The sequence below is a fragment of the Gopherus evgoodei genome, chromosome 1 (genome assembly GCF_007399415.2).
Source record: "Gopherus evgoodei ecotype Sinaloan lineage chromosome 1, rGopEvg1_v1.p, whole genome shotgun sequence".
In the NCBI taxonomy this organism is placed as follows: domain Eukaryota; kingdom Metazoa; phylum Chordata; order Testudines; family Testudinidae; genus Gopherus; species Gopherus evgoodei.
In genome coordinates, this window is record NC_044322.1 from 40,499,041 (window position 1) to 40,513,407 (window position 14,367).

The window sequence follows — 14,367 nt, forward strand, 5'->3', positions numbered from 1 at the left end:
CCTGTCCCTCCCCACAGCACTGTCTTCTGTGTGCCAGCTGGGGTCTGCTGAGTCCAGTGGCCCCTAGTGGTTGCTAGCAGCACTGCAGCCCATTTCTATGAGGGAAAGGAAATTCTGCATAGACAACATTCATTTCTGCAAAAAATTTTATGGCACAGAATTCCCCCAAGAGTATTCTTCGTGCAAAGCAGTTACCCTGGATGTATGGTGCTATGTAGTGCAGCGTTGAGGAATTTACTCTCCTCCAACTGGAGGGCAGGTGTGAATCCTCTCAGAATTTGACCTAGTTCTGTACTGGAGACCACAATCTGTGGTGTCATGAGTATGCTGTGGGCAGGCATTATATGCTATTTTGGGCCTTTTATTGAGCAGTATGCTTTGCAAGAGGTTATACTGGGCTACTGGAATTCTAATAGCAGGTTTTAGTTAAGCTTTGGGAAGTGTGGTCTCAGTCAGGGCTGTTTAAGAGGTTAGCAAAGTAGGCTTTAGATTGGGATTTTGAAGTTAGGGATTTGTTGTGGAGGGGTGGGAGATAGGTAGAGGATGGAGATTTGTCACCGAGTCTGACTGTCAAAAACAAAAATCACAATTAAGATAATGGGAAAGTGAGTCCTAGTATTACAAGAGTGTGGGGAGGGTGGGATTTGCCCAGTCAATTTATCTATTTGCTTAGCGCAGAGGTCTGCTGATGTGAGGCCACTCTTTCTTCATGGGGAAGAGTTACTTCTGAAAAAGAAACATCAGTTCATGGTGGTGATGAAGAGGATGTATTGAGGTTCCTATAGTGAATTGGGGTCTCGTTTATTCAGGACTGGAATGGCTACATCCACAGCAGAACTTGGAATAGGAGCTGTGATAAATGAAGGGAGGGAAGGTACCTCCTTTTTATGGCTGCCCAGCCAGCCAGTAGCTATAAAATCTTTCTTAGAGCAATTAGAGAACAGCTACTATCTGTAAAGAGTTAAAAAGTCTCACTGCTATGCACAGGTAAAAGGAAGTGAGTAGGCACCTGGCCAAAAGTGCCAATGGGAAGGCTTGGACTTTTAAAAATTGAAAAAAGACTCCTCTTTTGTCTGCCTGTGGTGGTTCTACCAGAGAGAGGGGATAGGGCAGAGTTATGCTGTTAGAAGCTTGGGGCCAGATATGAAAAATCCTCAGTATCATACCTGGAAACTACTCATTTAAACCCCATTTGTGTAAGTAGATCACGAAATGTCTAGGAAGATGCGATTAGGTTTATCTTTTTATTTCTTTATGGCTTGTGGACTCCTCTGTGCTAACCTTAAGTGCTTTTGTTTTGCTTGTAACCTTTAAGCTGGACCTCAAGAAAGCTATTCTTGATGCTTAATCCTTGTAGTGTGTGTGTGTTTGTTTGTTTGTTTTTTAATCTAGCAAAAGCTTAAGTTCCCTGGTGTATTTTCTTTTTTTATTAATAAAATTTACCCTTTTTAAAAACAAAATTTGTTTTTTTTGTCTTAAGAGGTTTGTGCACATGGTATTTAATTAGCTGGTGGCAACAGCTGACTCTTTTTTTTTTTTTTTTTTTTTTTTTTTTTTCCCCTCTCATTTTCCCCTCAGCTCTTCCCTGGAAGGAGGGTGAAAGGGCTTGAGGGTACCCCACAGGAAGGCATTCCAAAGTGCGCCTTCCTGGGCTCTCAAAGGAGTTCTGCATTTGAGTAGTGGCAGCATCTACCAGTCCAAGGTCAGAAAGAAGCTGTAAGCTTGAGAGTTTAATACAAGCCTGGAGTGGCAGGTATTAATTTTTAGAGTCCTTGTGGGCCCCCACCTTCGGCACTCAAAGTGCCAGAGTGGGGAATCAACCTTGACAGGAGCTAATTGGATTCTATCAGTCGTGGCATCTGAATGCATACAAGGGTATGGAGACCACTGTTTGGGATGATTCAGTGGTATAAGTGTGCTAAACTTTTCCTGTTTGTGCCTCCATTGAGGTTCAAGAGGATGGGATACAGGCGTTGGCATCTGGATGTATGGGCATAGTATTGTGTATTTGGCTCAGTCAGTTAGCCATTTACCCTAGGATGTTCACAGCTAGGCCTTAGTGGTGAGGCAGCTCTAAATTGGCATGAATGGAGGGACAGGCTTGGGGGGCGGGGATTAGTGGATACCCTTTCATGTTTGGCCAGAGGGCTCAAGTGAATGGATCATTGTACCCATGGGGGCAGACTATTTGCAGATTTAGTAAAAGGGTGGAGTAAAGGAGTAGGTCAAAGATTAGAGGTAGAACCAGGTCCTTCTTTGCAGGAGTAACTGTAACCTGGTTTTTGGTTTGACAGGGAAGCTGCCTGATCTTTGTGCATGGACAAGGCCAAGAGAGAGGTAAAGCAGCTGGTGGCTGAATTATGTGAGCAGGAAACATTGCTTGTTGATCATGAAATTGCATACTTTGTACCTGAGTAATTTAGGGAAGAGGTGGTACACTTCTCTGACAGGGGAGTGGATATGACTTCTAACCATTGTTAGGGAAGGAAGAATTAAACTGGGAATCTGGCAGGGTGAGGAGAAGCAGACAAGCAAATTGTTGGTCTCTCCTGATGGCAGGTGCCCAGTGCAGGTAATTGTTCAATAGGGGGTTCAGTTCCCAAATAAATTGGTAGTGGAGAAAGCATTGGGAAAAGGTATGTTCTGAAGAAAGTAGAGAGTGGCACTGGAATGCCTAACGTCTGGTACAGCGAGGGGACAACTCCCTCTTCCCCACCACCTTTACCTAATGAGAGGGGAGAGTGGTGGGGTCCCAGCAATAGTGCTAGTACCAGTTGGAATGGATTATAAAGGAAAGGCCACCTGCAATGGACAAGTTATTGCTGGTTAGTTCCTATGTGTTGTGGCCTAGTTAAAACACATTCCTGGCATTTTGTCTGTCTTCCTGCAGTGCAATAACTGGTCTGTGAAATTGGTATTTAGTGATATTCCTACAAAAAAAACCTGATCTTTAGGTAAAAGATATCCACTCTGGCATAGGTAAAGAGAACGAATGAGTTCTAAATCTCAGCATAAAAGTGAAAATGTTATTTTTAACAATTGATGGAATACATAATTTGCCGCTGTTGTATAGAGTGCTCAAGCTGAGAGATTCGCAGAGTAAAATTATTTTAGAGGCTTGAAATCGCAGCTCTGTGATCAGTTGTTGTTGCTCAGAAGAACTATTAGGCTGAAGGCTTCTACTCACACATCTTCTGAACAATCTGATAAATTGGTGGCCATCTGCCGAAATTAATTGAAAGGTAGAAATAAATCTTGTCATTTTAGAGCACATTAGTTAGAACTTGGAATAAAGTGGATAAAGGAGGAAGTTACTTTTCAGCAGAGTTTACATGTTGCAAATATAATGTGCTATATTGCACTACACTGCCAATCTAACTCAGTTTTAAAAGTGAACTTCTTATGGTAGTTTTAGCAGACTTATTTGGAAACTAATAAAATTAAAGCCACAGCTAGTCCTGTTTTGTTCTTGTATTTTATAGATATCTAATTTTGCATGCACTGACTTGTCTTTATATACAGTGCCACTAATAAAATGACCAAATGCTACCCTCTTTGCCAATTTAATTTGCAGTTTTATAATGGCTCTGGATAAAACACTCCAGCTGTGAATTTGTTTCCCTTGAGAAATGTTGAGGAGTTTGAATGGTGAGACCATTATGGGACAGTCTTAAATATAAACTACAGGAAGAAATACAGTAACATCTATTTATGCAAATATATTCAATGTTGTGGATCAATGTACCATTTAATATTCTTGACTATGTTCTGTCCATTTAGTTTGTGTTTTGGTGAAGGCATTTAGTCTTCTGTTTTATCCAAATTTTCCCTCCAAGTCTCTAAGATGTTGGAACCTGAACTTTGCCATATTGCTGTCTTAATGTTAAGTACTTTGCACTTCCAAGCAAGTGACTAATTGTTAGGTTTCCAGACTTAGGGTATGTCCACACAGGAGTAAAAGAGCTGTGGCTGGCCTGGGTCAGCTGACCCAGACTTGCATGGTTAAAAATTGCTGTGATGATCTTTTCAGCCTGAGCTCTGGCAGCCTCCACCCTCACAGGGTCCCAGCTGAACACATGCACAGCATTTTTTGAGCTCTGTAGCCTAAACCCCACAAGTCTGGTCAGCTGATCTTGGCCAGACGTGGTTTTTTTTTGTTTTTGGTTTTTTATCCTTATGTAGATATAGCCTCTCTCTCTCTCAGCTAGCAGGCTGTCATGGGGTGCTCCGCTCACTAATAGTTTGGCATTTCCTCTTGTCTAGTCTGGGGATTAGCTCATCAGGTCGACGTCCCTTCCTGCTTTTGCATGCCACCAGTCTGTCTGTCTGTCTGCCTCTCTCTCTTTGGTGTGCAGCCCCCCAGCCCCCCATTCCAAGAACTGGAGTGTCCTCTTCATAACTCAGCCCAGGAAACTCAATGTGTCTGTCCCCCACCCCCCGGGATTTATCAGACTGTTTTCTTCAGCTGTCCCATTCACTGCCTCAGGTGCCACTCCTTCAGTGGTTGGTTGGGGAATGCAGGCTTACTCTCTACTCTGGGTTCCAGTCCATGGACCCTCAGCCCAGCAATTCTGGCTTTGCTCTTCCAGCCCTCACTGCTCCTTCCCTGGACTGCTTCTTACTCTTCTGGTACCCCTCCTGCTCTGGAGTACCACTTCCAAACCCTCATCCCTCTTCCCAGGGAGTGACTGCTGCCGCAGTCTGTTGCCAGCTTCATGGCTTTATAGGCCCCGCCTCTTCCTTCCCAACTGAGCCTGTTTGCCAATCAGTCCTTGCTCCCTGATGCTTCCTCTAACTGCAATCTGTAGAGTTAATAGGTCTACCTGGCCACCGTAACCCCTTCCAGCCCTGTGTGGCATAGACACCTCATCACAAAGGCGTGCTAGGAATCTTCAGAGGTGATATGTAATATTTAGCTCAAAGGCTTACTCTGAGTCTGCAATCTCCATCAAATTGTGTCTTAAGTAGCCTGGTCACCAAGTGGTAGTATAGCAAAACTACATAGTTTCTCAACTCTGGTACTCAAGCAAAAAATGTTAAGCCAGAGTTAAGGCTGCTAATATTAGTTATTGAAAGGGTAAAATCCTTAAGAGAACATAGTAACTCTATCAACAACAAATGATAGACTAAGTATTCAAAGCTAAGGTTTGAAAACACCACATGTACCCATTGAAGAATGTGGAAATGCATAGTTTAGGTCACCCAAAAAAATGTAATCTCTCTTCCAAAAACATTCCACCTTGTCTATCCTTCACACCTCATGTGCCAAACAGTGATATTAGAATAAAGTAGTGATAAGAATGAGTTAACTTAGGGCTTGTCTACACTAGCAATTTACAGCAATGCAACTTTCTTGCTCAGGGATGTGAAAAAACCCCCCCCTGAGCACAGCAAGTTTCAGCGCTGTAAAGCGCCAGTGTAGACAGTGCACCAGCTACGCCCCTTGTGGAGGTAGTTTTTTTAGAGTGCTCGGAGAGTGCCGCGACCACACAAGCCATGTTAAAGCGCTGCCACAGCAGCCCTTTATGTTGCCAGTGTAGAGTAGTTAAATTGGTTTGTATAACTTCTTGTATTAAGGAAGTCCAGAGTACAAAAATGGCACCACCTTTTGCCCCCTGGTGTGTAGCTACCTTTTTTCTCTTTCAGGGTTTTGCAGCCCTAGAAACAGCCACTTACGTCTAAGCTATGGCTCAAAGTCTGAGAATACTCCTGCACATTTGAAACCGTATATGCCTTTGAGAAATTGTGATGGCTGTACCAGAAGTATGAGTGTAGTAAACTATGCCCTCAGTGATACCTTTGCAACCTCATTGTCTTTGATGTCTTTGCACAGGTGTAATTAGCTCTAATTCCAACTTTACAAGCAACTGTGATACATAAGAAGGTACAGAATATGTTAGTGATGTAAAAGTCCACCGTTTTGACAGTTTGGGAGTTGCCTTAAAGTGTGGTTGTACTCCGAAAAATAGCATAATGTTTACACAGAGAACCATCTACTGGTTATCTGGCCATATCTGCTTACGTTAGTGAATAAAGTAAGACTTCTACTTTTTTTTCTTTAACTGCAGTTAGCTGTGTCATCTGTGCAATATGAGACTGAGCCAGATTCTGTTCCTTATGTATCACAGTTGTTTACAGATGTCCAGTTAGACCTAGTTATACTTGTGCAGACTCATTCAATACAATGAGATTGCAGAGGTATTACTGAGGGCAAAATTTGAAGACACTGGGGTTGCAAGAAGTGTGACGATAGAATTTGTCTTACAGAACCTGTTTGTGATATCTAGTAAGGAAGGTAGCTTAATTCTGAGCCTACAGTATGTTTGCTATGCTAGCAGATATGCCAACAGCCAGAAAGATTTATTTATTTATTTATTTATTTAAATTTTTCCATTCCAAGACATTTGGGATGACTCTCTCTTCCTGCAAGTATCCTAGGTGATTATTAAGACTTGGCTTGGCCACACCCCTTGGCCATTGCCAAATTCAGATCTGGCAGAGTGAGATGGATAAGACGGGAGTGATAAACTGGAAGAACAGTTTAACACTTTTTTAAAGGTGGTGGGTATGGTGCAGCGGGGAGACATGTAGCCTCAAACAATCATTCGCCTACTTTCTCACCAGAGCGTTATCTCCAGGAATATTGCATAAAGTAATCTAGAACTACAATGTCTGTGGAAGTGATTAATTGGAGAAAGATTGCATTGGAAATCCACCCCCCGGCCCCACATTTTAATAGTACTGAATTCAGGGTAAGCACGTAATATCCCCTTTTTTGTATGTGCTCTGGTGAAGCAGGGCTAACACTGTCACAGGCTGAATGTAATGTCTATACCAGGTGTCGGCAGCCTTTCAGAAGTGGTGTGCTGAGTCTTCATTTATTCACTCTGATTTAAAGTTTTGCGTGCCAGTAATACATTCTAACGTTTTTAGAAGGTCTTTTTCTATAAGTCTATAATATATAACTAAACTATTGTTGTATGTAAAGTAAGGTTTTTAAAATGTTTAAGAAGCTTCATTTAAAATTAAATTAAAATGTAGAGCCCTCCCGGACCGGTGGCCAGGACCCGGGCAGTGTGAGTGCCACTGAAAATCAGCTTGCGTGCCACAAGTTGCCTACCTCTGGTCTATACAGAGAAGAGTAGAATTGTCACTTCAGACAAAGTGATATTTTTTTTAAATAGCTGGAATGTTAGAGAAAACTTGCCTCTTTTTTATTTTTCTCTATGCAGCTCTAACTCCTCCAGCTCCCTCCCACCCCATCCCCCATTCTGAGGGATATCCAATTACTGGCAAAAGTTCACTGTATCTCTTCTGTCCCTGCGCATCACGCATAATCTTCTTTTCTTTCTCAACTGAACTAAGAGGAATGAGAAATTATTTCTGTCCTTGGGTTTCTGGTAATACTGACCATGCAGGAGTTCTAATGTGAAAGTAGTTGACTTTTTAGATTTTTAACTAGTGCATCCAGTGTTTGGTTTTCTAACTCATTGCTCTCAAAACTTCTTCATATTATCAGGTGTTCGTCTAACAACATCTTAAGATACACTTTTTGCTAAATCTTAGACAAACTTCAAAGGGCTAAGTGTTCCGAGAGTATGGTGGTGAGGGTTGTATATAGATGGCTGTTATGTTTGAGTGCACTTCATACATGCTTACTTGCAAATATAACTTTTCTACATCCCTTTTGGGGAAAGAGACCATGTGGGTCCCCTGCCCTTGAGAGCAGCAGTGAGGTTTCCTGACCCTGACCCGCTGGGGATGGAAGTGGTTGGGAGCACAGTTCTGGCAGGCTTTTTAAAAATCCTCATTAGAGTGAGGCTGAGTTGGGTGCAATGAGAGGGCAGTTGGGGGTAAATCAGAGCTATGAAGTAGATTGACAGAAGGGCAGAGGAGAATCGGGGAGGGGGTAGTTATGAGGGTTGTAAGTATGGAGAAATTGTACAGTAACGGACTGCTTATGTTTGTCTCTTTAATTTGCAAGCGCTTTAGCACAGGGATGCCTAATGCTTTTAGTACACCTCTACCTCCATATAACGCTGTCCTTGGGAGCCAAAAAAATCTTACCGCGTTATAGGTGAAACCGTGTTATATTGAACTTGCTTTGATCCACTGAAGTGCACAGTGCCCCCCCTCCTCACACTGATTTACCGCATTATATCCAAATTCGTGTTATTGAGTGGCGTCTATCAAGATAGCGGTTTATAGTGTCTGGCACAATGGGAGTCCATTCTTGATTGAGGATTATTGTAATAAACATTACTAAAAGTGAACCAAACTTAAAATTATGCAGTTGTAGCTTTCTGAGTCTGCATAAAACTAGAAACAATAACTTTGAGGATATTGTCCCAGTCTTTTTTTTAATTTCCAATAGTTTATTCTGAAGCCTAGTTATATTTGAAATGTCATATTGACTGCTTCAAGTCTAATCATATTAGCAGAACCATCCAGCAAATGTGCTTATCCCATAACTCCAAACCGTCTTCCACACCTTCCTGGGTCCTAAAAATTCGAACTGTCCCATACTTGGCTGGTAAGACCTCCAGCTTACCTCTTCCCTAACTTCCCCAGTGAATGTTAGGCACTGTCCAAATAAATAATCTGGGACACCATTCTGCATGTTTAGGGGCAGAGTAAAAAATATGGTTTTAGTTCTGAAATAAATGCACAAGTGATCTTTACAGATTGTATTCTTCACTCTTATGTTAACTTTGGTTTAAAAAGTTTACCTGAATCTCCTTCAGTAAAGTATCACAAAAACCAGCAGGGTCAAGCATAGCAATCCATCATTACAATACTACATGTTCCTGTGGGTTATATAAAGTAAGGAGGAGAGGAAAATTACTCTGTACATTCAGTTCCCATTGATATCAAGCATAAATTCCTCTGTATATCAAGTGTATGTGGAATTAAGACTGCAGCTACACTTGCAAGTCTCATGATTTAAAAAAAAAAAAAGGAAAAAGAGACACTTTGTCAAATAATTGAGGCAAACTTCTCCTCCTTTAGAAGAGCACTAAACTGAACAGTAGCATGTTGGCAGAGTAGCATTTTAAAAGTTCTGATTTTTAAATTCATTAATGAGAGCGCTTTTTTTTTTAAAGCAGCATAAACTAGCTCCAATATGAGTAAAACACAAGATAAATAAAATGGGTTTGGAAACTACTAGTGAGGAGTGTGTGTAAATACAAATAACCCGATAAATATTTTTAAATCTTTCTACTATTTTCATTTTGAATGAAAATAGTGCTAAAACTGTTGTGTGATTTAATAAAGCAGCCTGGAGCTTGTCTTATCTAGTAATCTGCGAAGTACTCAAATTACGCTCAAATAACTTAATACCTTATTGGGAAAATATTTTCAATGGTTGCTACACTTCTAGTGAAAACAACTCTAAGTTGGCTGTTTCAAAAATCAGAGTATTTCTGAAGTGTTTCTTTATGCTATGTTTTTAAAAAAATAGTAACTAAGAGTGCAGATGAAATATCAAAATGCCATGGTCCCGGGATGTTATAGACACAAGGTTGGTGAGGTAATGTCTTTTACTGGACCAACTTCTGTTGGTAAGAGAGAGAAACTTTCGAGCTTACAGGCCTGAAGAGGTCCATGTAAGCTCAAAAGCTTCCCTCACCAACAGAAGTTGGTCCAATAAAAGGTGGTATTTCACCCACCTGTCTCTTGATAAGAAGCTTAATTCAGCTACAAGGAGAAGATGTGGAATGTTTTGGCCTATTCCAGAACTTCAGCTCAACACTCCTATCATCATGAGTGATAACCTATGCAACCAATTATGGAGACTTTTTTTATTTTTATTTTTATTTTTATTTTTTAAAACCTCTGAGACTCATGGCTAATCAGTGATCCTGGCAGGATACTATTACTTGTCAACTGAAGAACTGGCTTACCCTCTTTTGAGTACTTGTGGCACCTTAGAGACTAACCAATTTATTTCAGCATAAGCTTTCGTGAGCTACAGTTCACTTCTTCGGATGCATAGAATGGAACACACAGACAGGAGATATTTATACATACTTCCACCTTTTCATGTTCTCTGTATGCATACCACCAGGGAGAGTCTAGTCAATTGAGATGAGCTATCTCAATTGATTAGACTCTCTCTGTTAGTATGCATACTTCCATTTTTTCATGTTCTCTGTATGTATAAATATCTCCTGTCTGTGTGTTCCATTCTATGCATTCGAAGAAGTGAGCTGTAGCTCACGAAAGCTCATGCTGAAATAAATTGGTTAGTCTCTAAGGTACTCCTGTTCTTTTTGCGGATACAGACTAACACGGCTGCTACTCTGAAACCTCTTTTGAGTGTTTCACCACATATCTAGAAATTAATTTTTAAAATATTCTTGTAAGGAAACTTGCTATCATACATCTCATGTGTTGCATGTGCTCCCATGCTATTGCTTCACAGGAACTTAAGCATGTGCATAAATGCTTGAGTGGATGGGGCCAGAATGTCCAGCATCTGATATGATTGTCCTCAGAGAGTAGCATGTAGTCACTTCTCCTCCTAAATGTAGAAGAAAACAGTTTGTCTCTGTTAGGTGTCTTATTTATATGTACTGTGTTGGTACTGCATGGCAAAGTGACTTAGCATCTGGTGTGCTACCTTGAAGCCTACAGCAGCATTTCATGGTTTCATTCTTTGTAGTCCTGCTGCCCAGGCCTGCTAGTGGTCCCCTTTTTGCTATGTGACTTGGCCCTCTGGCAAGGTCATCTTTGGTCTCAGATCCCTTTTGTGGCAAACCATTGTTTTCACAAGTAGTCTCAGGCCCTTATACCAGGTTGGTCCTAGTCCAGGCCCAATAATCCTGCTAACCCTTGGGTTTGGGGTCTTCTGGCTAGTCCTCCTGGTGAGGCTGAAGGGGAGCCCAGTCCCTCCCTCTGCCCTGGATTTTAGCCCAGGGATCTTTGTGGCTAATTAAGGTCTGTCTGGTCAGACCTCACTTGCTTCCTAAAATGCAACCAACCTTTTCCCTCAAGGAACTCATATTCACAGTTGGGAGTAGCGTGGGGAGTCCTGCACTAGGGCCTGGCTAACTTGGTTTTCTAACATATCAAAAAGTTAAAGTTCTGTATGGCTTTCCTTGCTTCTATTATACCTTTTCTAGGTCTGGGAGACTGGTTTGCTGCCCTCAGTTTACAGGATGCTTGCTTCCATGTGGCAGTTCTGGCCACAGCAAGTTCCTAAGAAGGAAGTCACTACGAGTTTACCCTTCACCTCTTTGGACTATCATTGGCACCAAGAGTGTTTACCAAGTGCTTGATGGTTGTGGCAGTCTCTCACTGACCTGTGGACATTCCCCTGCAACTCTACCTTGATAGGTAACTGGAAATCAGCCCATACCAACCAATCAGGTGGAGACCAGTATCCATCGGCACCTCTGTCTGCTCCACCTGAAGCATCAGTATCTGCCTCTCATATCTATTAAAGTTCACTTGGCAGCCATTTCAGCTCTCCACCCTCTAGTGCATGGCAGATCAGTGTTCTCCCAGGAGATGATTGTCAGGTTTCTCAAGGGGTTGGGAAGACTATACTCTCCGGTTTAAACCTAGTCCTGTTGAGGCTGACAGCGTGTCCCTTCAAGCTGTTAGCATCGTGCTCCCTATTTCTTCTCTCTTGGAAGATCGCCATCCTGGTTGCGATCACCTCGGCCAGAAGGGTCTCAGAGATCAAAGCCCTGACATCAGGACCCTCTTATATGGTGTTCAAGAACAAGGTCCAGCTGTGGTGTTGCAATTCCACAACATTCGGGACATTATTCTGCCTGTGTTCTTTCCAAATCCTCACAAGACCAGCAAGGAAAATTGGCTTCATATGTTGGATGTTATGCGGGCTCTCGCCTTCTGTATTGAGAGAACTGAGTCCTTCCGCAAGTCCACACAACTCTTTATAGCAGTAGCAGAGAGGATCAGAGGCCTACTTGTATCATCCCAAAGAATTTCGTCCTGCATAACCGTCTGTATCTGAGCTTTCTACGAGCGGGCAAAGGTTCTGCCTCCAGCCATTGTGACCTCTCATTCCATAGGAGCCCAAGCTTTGTCAACAGCTTTCTTCACACAGGTACCACTCCAGGACATCTGCAGAGCCACAACCTGGCCATTGGTTCATACTTTTGTGTCCCACTACGCCATCACCCAGCAGGCCTGTGATGATGCCAGTTTCGGGAAAGCAGTGGTGCAGTCAGCACGTCCATGAACTCCGAACCCACCTCTGGGGGTACTGCTTGTTAGTCACCTAGCATGGAATGGACGTGAGCAAGCGCTTGAAGGAAAGAAAAAAGTTACTAACCTTTTGTAACTGTTCTTCAAGATGTGTTGTTCGTGTCCATTCCATGACCCACTCTCTTTACCCCTCTGTCAGAGTTGCTGGCAAGAAGGAACTGAAAGGGCTGGGGGCCAGTGGTGCCCTTTGTACCTGTGCATATGCGCATGACTCCAAAGGGTGCTAGAGCCGGCCTAACGAATACCACTGAGGGGACAAATCTCCAGCAATTTGTGAATGTGGCACTCTCACTCCTAGCATGGAATGGACATGAGCAACACATCTTGACAAACAATAGTTATGAAAAGTGGTTACCCTGTTTTCTGCATATAAATTTCCTATGTCTGTAGAGTGACCTCCACAGTAGATTGAAAAACTGAAATTGCGATTAAATTTTATTATCCCTTTGGAAAAAATGGTAGAAATCTCAGCATATTGTGTAAAGCAGGGGTCAGCAACCTGCAGCAAGAATGCCAAAGGTGGCATGCGGGCTGATTTTTAGTGGCATGCTGCTGCCAGCTGGGGTCCTGGCCACTGGCCCCGCTAAGTCCTCTGCTGGCCTGGATGGACAGAACCTGGCTGGCAGCAGGCTGAGCAGGACCGGTGGCCGGGACCCTGGCTGAGTGGGGCCGGTGGATGGAACCCCAGACTGGCAGTGGGATGAGCTGCTCTAGGGTTCCGTCTGCCACCTGCGCTGTAGATCCGGCATGCGAAACCTTTTACTGGCACACGAAACCTTAACTTAATGGTCTTGCCACACCACTTCTCAAAGGTTGCCGACCCCTGGTGTAAAGCATATAAGTAATTTTTTTTCACAATCTTTTTTTCTGAATTTACCATGAGTGAAGAACCAGTTGCTGAGTTTTCACTTGTAAAATAGGGGTAATACCTTCTTATCTCCAGTGTTGTGAAGTTAAAACTCATTTAAGGCTTGTGAAGCCCTCTGATACACATGAGATTGGCTTTTTTTTTTTTTTAATGGCAGAGGAGATTAATGCTACATTCAATGTAGGGCTTGGATAGTGTGCAACGAACAAGGCCTGCGGCCACACATTGAGTGAGTGGCGTGCGTACACACACACACACACACACACACACACACACACACACACTAGTTTTCACAAAATGGGTAGATATCTTGTGCACTGAATGAGGCAGGGATCCTGAGGAAAAAATAGTAAGTGATTTTATAATTAACAGCTGTAATGCACACACACAAAAGGGCTGAATTAGGGTTGCACGCGTAACCTTTACCTCTGGCATACCCTGCCTTTTATGTGCTTTGACTCTGCAAACTTCAGCAATCTTTTAATGTAGGTTTTTTTGTGTAATTAATTTATTAACACCAGTCCTAGTACAGAACCTTTTAATACTTTTTGCCTTGCCAAAAATTGCCTGTTTGGTCCTATTCCCTGTTTTTGTTTAAAGCTACTGTAGTGATGTGACAGCTTTTAAAATGTCATTTAAAAAAAAGAAGTTGTATTTGAGCTATGGTGATATGAAGTGCAGCCCAACCACAAACTTACTTTCTTTGTGCAACTATGATTTAACATTTTATACTTTTAAAAAGCCAGAACCAAACTCTAGATCCAGAACTTGTCTGCTGAATTTTAGTCTGTTGCTGTGTATGTTCAGGGAGAAAATGAAATGCAAGTAGCATTGTTGCCACAGGTGGATTACTTTTGTTCTGGGGAATGTTTTCTTTTGGAAGGGGAAGTATAACCTGAATTGTATCTTTTTTTTTTTTCTGGGAAATGTTTATAAGCTTTCTTGATGTAACTATTTTAGTTTCCTCTAACTATAATTTGCAGATATTTTAAAAATAAATTAGGCTACTTTTTGAAGTTTTGTTGAGCTCCTGAATTTTTCTTTAGCCAAAAAATTACCAGAATCTGAACAAGCTCAGAATGAGTGGGCTTTGGTTGATCAATGAAGAGTTAAATGCCAACTGTACGTCTGGCTGAGTTTCATTTTTGCCTTTCTTATATCCAGATTCCATTTTTACATGTCAGAGATGTGACTAAATTCATAGAATTGTAGGACTGGAAGGGACATCAAGAGGTCATCTAGTCCAGTCCTCTGCGCTT

General features: G+C 42.1%; 1 protein-coding gene across 6 annotated transcripts in view; it reads left to right on the forward strand.

Annotated features, from left to right (window-relative positions):
- CDK8 (cyclin dependent kinase 8) overlaps positions 1-14,367 on the forward strand; it is a 161,654-nt gene that overhangs the window by 11,426 nt on the left and 135,861 nt on the right. The window lies entirely within an intron of this gene.